General features: G+C 45.2%; 1 protein-coding gene across 4 annotated transcripts in view; it reads right to left on the reverse strand.

Moving 5' to 3' along the window:
* The window catches only part of LOC121868632, a 92,472-nt gene extending 85,551 nt beyond the window's left edge, over positions 1-6,921 (reverse strand). For 2 of the 4 annotated variants that reach the window (XM_042369466.1, XM_042369470.1), the window contains exon 1: positions 6,411-6,919. The gene's annotated coding sequence lies outside the window, so the exon portion shown is untranslated. Of the gene's footprint in view, positions 1-6,410 lie in introns of all 4 variants that reach the window. The other 2 variants (XM_042369465.1, XM_042369467.1) reach the window with 2 other exon arrangements.
* Positions 6,922-7,975: the final 1,054 nt, after the last annotated feature.

The raw sequence follows: 7,975 nt of genomic DNA on the forward strand, positions 1-7,975 counted from the left end.
GGTAAGGCCCAGTGTATAAGGGTAGTAATGACGGTATGCTTTAAGTTTGTTTACATGTAATAATTTCCTATGCTAAAATAATTATACATCACGATTCAGTTTTCTTCCAGATATTTAAACGTTAATATAATGTATCGGAATGTAATATAATTTTAGTATTCATTCTCCAAAGTTCATATTGTAGTCTGTATAATAATAGCATTTAATTTCGCAGCCGTGTACGTGGTGTAGTGATTGCATTAACAGATCGATATAATGTTTCAATGACCACTAAACACCACAGTCGCTTTAAACACGTCAATATAAAGCATTAAGCTGTTAATTTTTTGTTCGATACCTAAAATAGATTCCAGTTCCAAACTAGACTTAAAATATATGAAAATTATCAACGTTCTTAAATTTACAACTTTGAAAAGTATTATTAGTTTGTGATAGTTACATATTTAAGTAGTTAAATTGTATTAAAGCTGATGGTGTGACGTGTACTGTAAACTGATGATGAAAAGTGAATTAATATCATCCCAGTGTAGAATCTTCCAGCCGACTGTACCAAAACAAATTCCTTTATCATTCATTAACTCTGAAAGATATACAGTGTATTTCCCTTACGTTTTCTCCCTTAAAAGAATGTATGTTTTCCTGTTTTTTCCCCTTGGCTAGGAAAATGTATGTTCCTTGTTTTTTGTGACTTTAAAGTTCCCCTGACCTGTGGGAAATCTGGGGAAATTTGTGTAAGGAGCAACCTGTACTCTCTAACCAAATCTACAATAGTCTTCCCTTGCAAACAAACATTAAATTCCTAACCTAACCTAACACTACCACTACGTATATGGTAGAGTTAATCACAAGGTAAATTTGAGTCTTAAAGTGTTTATTATAAGTTGGAGCCTTGATGGTTGGTGGTAGTGAGAATTAGAACCCATTTAAAGGTGTATGTATCTATGGCAGGTTGATCATTACGACGACTGTGCTCATTAAAAGATACCTGTGTTAATGTTTACTAGAGAGTCCTGAGTCCAGTCTTGTCCAGAGTACAGTCAGGCAGGTAGAGAAAGACACGGGTGGTAGGAGGAGGGAGGGGACACGGTGGTAGAGGGAGGGTCACGGTGGTGGAGAGAGGGACACGGTAGAGGAAGAGAGGAGGGGACACGGTGGTAGAGGGAAAGGAGGGAGGGGACACGGTGGTAGAGGGAGGGTCACGGTGGTGGAGAGAGGGACACGGGTGGTAGAGGGATGGTCACGGCGGTGGAGAGAGGGACACGGTGGTAGAGGAAGAAAGGGAGGGGGACACGGGTGATAGAAGGAAGAAAGGGACACGGGTGGTAGAAGGAAGAAAGGGACACGGGTGGTAGAAGGAAGAAAGGGACACGGGTGGTAGAGGGAGAGAGGGAGGGATACACAGGTTCTCTCACAGGCACACATTTCCTAATCGACCGTCTCTCCGCTGCCGGCTCCTGCTGGGTCTGCCTGAGGGCCAACAAGAAGTGGTCCCTCTCTCTGTCATTGCACACACCCCAACACACGGACCATACCCTCAGGCAAAAAAGGACACGATTAAGAAACAACTTTTACCCATTTATCTGTGTAATAATAATAATAATAAGAGTTTTAAGTTGTTTGAGTAATAATAATAAGAGTTTTAAGTAGTCTGTAATAATAATAAGAGTTTTAAGTTGTCTGTGTAATAATAATAAGAGTTTTAAGTTGTCTGTGTAATATAAGAGTTTTAAGTTGTCTGTGTAATAACAATAAGAGTTTTAAGTTGTTTGTGTAATAGTAATAAGAGTTTTAAGTTGTCTGTGTAATATAAGAGTTTTAAGTTGTCTGTGTAATAATAATAAGAATTTTAAGTTGTCTGTGTAATAAAAATGTGTTCTAAGTCGTCAAGTCACTCTTAGATAAACAATGAACGAGTGGTCTTTCAGTGTTGTGTGTATTCAGTACCGCAAGGAGTCAGGGGGCATGAGACCCACCTTCACCGTCCTAAAGCGCTTCACAAACAAACGCCTCATTCAACACCTTACACCTGAGTTTAATACCAAGATTCACTGCTGGTGTGGGCCGCCTCCATACACGGTAACAGAGCCTGAGGGGACTCTATAATTTACAGCTCTTTTTGTTTCTGTATTGTGGTTGGGTGTAGGTTGTGTTGTGGAGGGTTGTGGGTGGGTGTAGTGTGTGTGTGTTGAGGAGTGTAGTGGAACGGGTGTAGGGTGTGTTGTGGAGTATTATATGTGAGTGTAGGGTGTGTTGTGGAGTGTAGTGGGTGGGTGTGGTGTGTTGCGGGTGGGTGTAAGGTGTGTTGTGAAGTTTAGTGGAAGGGTTTAGTTGTGTAGTTAGAGACGCTTAGAGTCCCCTACATGAAAGAACTATAGGATATTGGGTTAATGGAGATATATGAAAGGGAAGGAGATTTATTACGCGAGATAAGGGGAGATAAGAGGAGGAAATGATGATACAGTTAGACTAGAGGGAAGCTGTATGACATAGAGGAAGACTGATAAGGAATGACGTGTGTTGTGGATACGAAGGAAGGGGTGTGGTATGGGGTTTTGTGGGGGTGGGGTTTTGTGGGGGTGGGGTATTGTGGGGTGTGGGGAATTGGGGTGGGGTTTGTGGGGTGGGGGTGGGGTTTTGTGGGGGTGGGGTGGGGTTCTGTGGGGCGGAGCGGGGTGAGGATTAACACCAATTAATTTTACTATGTTAAAATTCACACCTGGAATCACTTATAAACTTTAAAATATTATTTCCACTTGTGAATTAAAGAGACTAAACCCAAATCTGTAACTTGTATAGCTACTGAGGTAACACAGAGAAGAACATGACACTCTCACAGGAAGAAATGGTGCCCCAGTTCGTGATGGCCGCCCCCTGCACCCTTGATATAGCACACACCACGTATATTTGATAAGGACGGGCGCTGATTGGTCCTCCCCCACCACCACCTCACCCTCCCACTACACCTCTTCCATATCTAATCCCATACACAACCTCAACACAAACCTGATTTACTACACTTTGATATCATGAGAGAAAAAGGCCAGTTAGCTCGTGTTATGACCGCAACACATGTGGGTTATATTTGTCAGCGGCAGAGTAGTGGCTGTTGCTGTCCATAAATTAACGTCCACAACAACACCATCCCAATATAATTTGTCTATTTCCACAACCCGTGACCGTCGTAATTCTTTCAGGTTGGGAAAGAAAAAACATCTAAAAAAATGCAATAACGAGAAGCCAGAAAAGAAAGTGAGACTGTGTGCCCTGCCAAATGAGACGCCATACCTAATACACTGTGACTAACACTTGCCTCTGTCACCTGTGGGGACACTGCCAGCTGGTGGTCACCACACTAACCTTCCGTAACCAATAGCTGGCCACCACGCTAATCTTCAGTAATGGGCCACACCTGCACCACACCACCATATTGACGAGCCACACCTTCACCTCTTTCCTGCTTACCCTCTCCGTCCCTCTCCCCAATGCCTAACTCCCGTCTTCCCTAGGTACCCATCAGGCCTTCCCCCTCCCTCAAAACATAGATAACTTCCCGTGCTCTAAGAGATACCATGTCTTCACTTCCCATCCCTCAGATCACGCCTCTGTTCTCTGTACATCTAACGCCACGAGAGCCCAGGAGAGTAAGAGAGGCCCTCACCTCCTCTTTACCTCCTCTTTCTCCTTCACCCATCTTCCCTATCCCGCATAACCCCTCCTCACTGTTCCACCTTCGTCTCTCCCTATCTCGCGCCCTCCTTCAGCTGCGGACCGTGAGTTAGGAGGACACCCACACAGGAAGCCTCACCACATATAATAAGGACGTGAGGTGCTGATGAGGCAGACCGTCTGGTAACCTTTATGAGAGACGCTTCCTCTGACTCCCAATGGACATGACACATCGCTCATACGAGACTTAAAGCAAAACAACACGTAGGTACACATTCCACATGTAGGCAGATGACAGTTACATGATACGTGAGGGTACACATGTCATCTGGGTATGTGGCGTGAGGAGAGAAGACGTAAGAGATAGTGACACTGGCGAATGAAGGTGATACATGGATGAAGCTGAAGCACACACACACACACACACACACACACACACACACACCTAAACGATCCATCATCAAGATCAACAGCAACAACCCACGCCTGAAAATACCTGTGCAATTACCGGAGGGAGCAACCTTTGAGTACAGTAAAAATATGATCCAATCCAAAAACACTGAATTGTAGAGTAAGAGCAGAGTCTAGACGTGTTCCTGACCTGAGCCAGAGAGGTTGAGACACCGTGAAGATAATGTGAGAAGAGGAAGCCCAAAAACAAGAAAATGTGACAAGGGGAAAAAATTCTTGGATCATAATAAGAAAACAAAGTCAGGAAAAATAGTGGCGTGAGAGTAATATAGGAGACTACTGGAGGGACGCTGCCGTGGGTAAGAAGTGTGAGGGGCGCGCCATGACGTAGAGGGCTTGATCCCTGGTGGGTGCGTAGGGCAGCGGTTCCAGAGGCTGTCTAGTGGGCGTGGCCTCCATCAGCTGGCCCGCCATACACCCCCCCCCCCTCCCTCCCCATACCTAAACACCAGCGCCCCGCCCCAGCTGCCAGACCAATACACACACACACAAACACACCTTTTGCTTATTCCACGAGAAAACACCATCACAATTACTCTCCTACAGTTGTTAACCCCACGTAAACAATGCCTTCGTCAACTAGGTCTTACCACAGCACCATGAGATACACTTACCATGACCCAAGTCCCAGCCAGAAGACACTAACCTCAGACACCAAGACACACTGCTACCCTGAGCCTTACGTCAATGATGTCCTAACTCCAGCAAACTTAACACAATGATCAGTGTACTTGTCTTAGATGGTGTTAGTTCACACACATGGTGGACACCCGGTACACCTACACACACATGGTGGACACCCGGTACACCTACACATGACGAACACCCGGTACACCTACACACACATGGTGGACACCCGTACACCTACACACACATGACGAACACCTGGTACACCTACACACGAACACACACACACAGCACCACACACACACAGTGGTACACCCACACACACATGGTGGTACACCTACACATGCACACCCAGCTACACACACATGGTGGACACCCGGTACACCACACACACATGGTGGACAAGTTCTACACACACATGGTGGACACCCGGTACACCTACACACACACATGGTGGACACCCGGTACACACTCCACACACATGGTGGACACCTGCACACCTACACACACATGGTGGACACCCGGTACACCCACACACACATGGTGGACACCTGGTACACCTACACACACATGGTGGACACGGTACACCTACACACACATGGTGGACACCCGGTACACCTACACACACATGGTGGACACCCGGTACACCCACACACACATGGTGGACACCCGGTACACCTACACACACAGGACACCACACACCACACACACATGACGAACACTCGCTACACCTACACACACACATGACGAACACCCGGTACACCTACACACACACACATGACGAACACTCGGTACACCTACACACACACACATGACGAACACCCGGTACACCTACACACACACACATGACGAACACTCGGTACACCTACACACACACACATGACGAACACCCGGTACACCTACACACACACACAGGACGAACACTCGCTACACCTACACTACAGAAACAAGTATATGACGATACACAGGGAAGTCATACTGTTATTAAACTAAAGTTAACAATAAATATACACAATACATTCTTAGAAACTGACAATAACTTTAATTTATGAACACCAACTCAGTCTCCCACTTAAGGTACACGATTGTCAATAAAGAAAATGCTGACTCCGGGTTGTGTAGTGTTGTAAGTCGTAGATGACAAAGAATAAGGATTAAAGAATTATATTATGGTAGTAAAGTGATGTTGATGGGTAATGAGTGAGTGTGAATCATTTTATTTGTTTTAATGTGATAGTGAGTGTTATTTACCCATTATTAACCTGTACAGTATAAGACTTCCCTCCCCCATCACTAGTACCATTCTGTTACTACTGGTGTCATTTTTCTTCAGTTGTCATCGAGAAAATTTGTGTAGTCGCTGTGTTGTAACTTTCCTACTTTGCTGTCGCATCAATTTTCACCCGTTACTGCCCAGTGAATTTCTTCCCATTACTGTCGTATAAATTTTCGGGTTTAATCTACATAGACGCTGTCGTTTAATTTACCTCCATAACTGTATTATAATTTACGAGTAAGGTCTTTACTGGTGTTAAAAGGTCTTAAGGTCAAACATCACTCAGCCTCAAGGAATCAACAACATAGTAAGAGACAAGTTTGACCGTGACGGCTCAGCACGACCACAACAGAGAGGTGATAATACTCACATGATGATACGTTATCCTAAGTGAGAAAGGCACAGGTGTTCCTGGTTGAAAAGGGAAGTACTCCGCTCCCTGGCTGGGTCCTCCCCCGCGTCACCACTACACTCCCTCACTCCACCAACTCTTTCCACCAGCTTTAAAACTCCACAATCCCCTCCACTCACACCACGACCCACGCCGGCACACACCAGCTAACACCGGGAATCAACACCGGTCTTTGCTTAACGACACACCGTACTCACAACCTTGTTAAAACCCTTCGTTCACTGGGTAGTGGGAGTGAGTTTATCCGTCAGCTACAACACTGTCGTCGTCACCTCACAAGTGGGTTCAACTTCACTGATAGTTAGCTAGTGAGGTAGTTTCTGTGTTGGCAGTAGCAGCAGAGGTACGTGGTGTGCCCATAGGATCACCAAGCGTGTGTTGTGGTGGTGAGCGCCGCGGCCCGTGTGACTAAAGTAATGATAGAGCGGCGGCGCCCAGACCAGCACCACTGAACCTCCTCACTCCACCACGCCCGCCACCTGAATGACTGCTGCTGCTGCCGCCGCCTTACCCGCTACCACCACCACCACCACCATCACGCAGCCTACATCACTACTATCACCACCACCACTGTCACCACCATCACCAAGCAGCCTACAGCACCACGACCCTGCAGCCTACATCATCACCACCCCCACAACACAGCCTACACCACCACTGCACCCCCACAATACCTAGTTATACCCCACAACAGGGATGAAGGTGTAGCGGTGGTGCAGTGAGTGAGGGTAGTGGAGGTCACTATACTGTCACTGTACACACGACAGCCTCTACGTGACAGCCCACAGGGACAAATACATAAAAAGGTGACACACACACACACACACACACACAGCCTCTTGGGGCATCACTCACGGTATCTACATACCTAAAACAATAACAAAAATGTATCCCAATATTAATCTTTCATTGTACATTACTGTTTTAACTATGGTATTATTGCTTTTAATTGACCCACAACTTTCGTTTTTTCTTAATATACCTAATAGGTTAGGTTAGGTTAGGATAGGATAGGATAGGATAGGATAGGATAGGTTAGGTTAGGATAGGTTAGGTTATATTATTAGTTTTAGTTAAATTAGCTTAGCATTATGTTGTCCATTATTAATAAAAAAACACGACTCTAAAATAAATTAATGTTAACAAGAGAGAGGGAAGTATGAAGGAGGTAAGAGAGAGAGAGAGAGTGAGTGAGGTTACAGTGAGAAGGTTAGAGTGAGTGAGGTAAGGATGAGGTTAGAGTGAACTGAAGTAAGGGTGAGAATAAACTGGGTACAATGGGGGATTCTCGTCACGCCTGTTGTTCACTTATTGAAGCGGCTCCACAATGCTAAAAAAAAGTTGATACAAAACTGTGTAACGTAAAATAAACAAAACTTCAAACAAAAGCCTTGAAAATAAAATACCACAACTTTTATCACTCCACCCACATTTTTTCATGACAATTACCGAAAGGCTGACTGTACGATGTTGTGTACCTGACCACCTAGTGTGACTCTCCTGCTTCCTGAGACTTTGACAGT

This window comes from Homarus americanus, unplaced genomic scaffold (genome assembly GCF_018991925.1).
Source record: "Homarus americanus isolate GMGI-L3 unplaced genomic scaffold, GMGI_Hamer_2.0 scaffold59495, whole genome shotgun sequence".
Taxonomy (NCBI): domain Eukaryota; kingdom Metazoa; phylum Arthropoda; class Malacostraca; order Decapoda; family Nephropidae; genus Homarus; species Homarus americanus.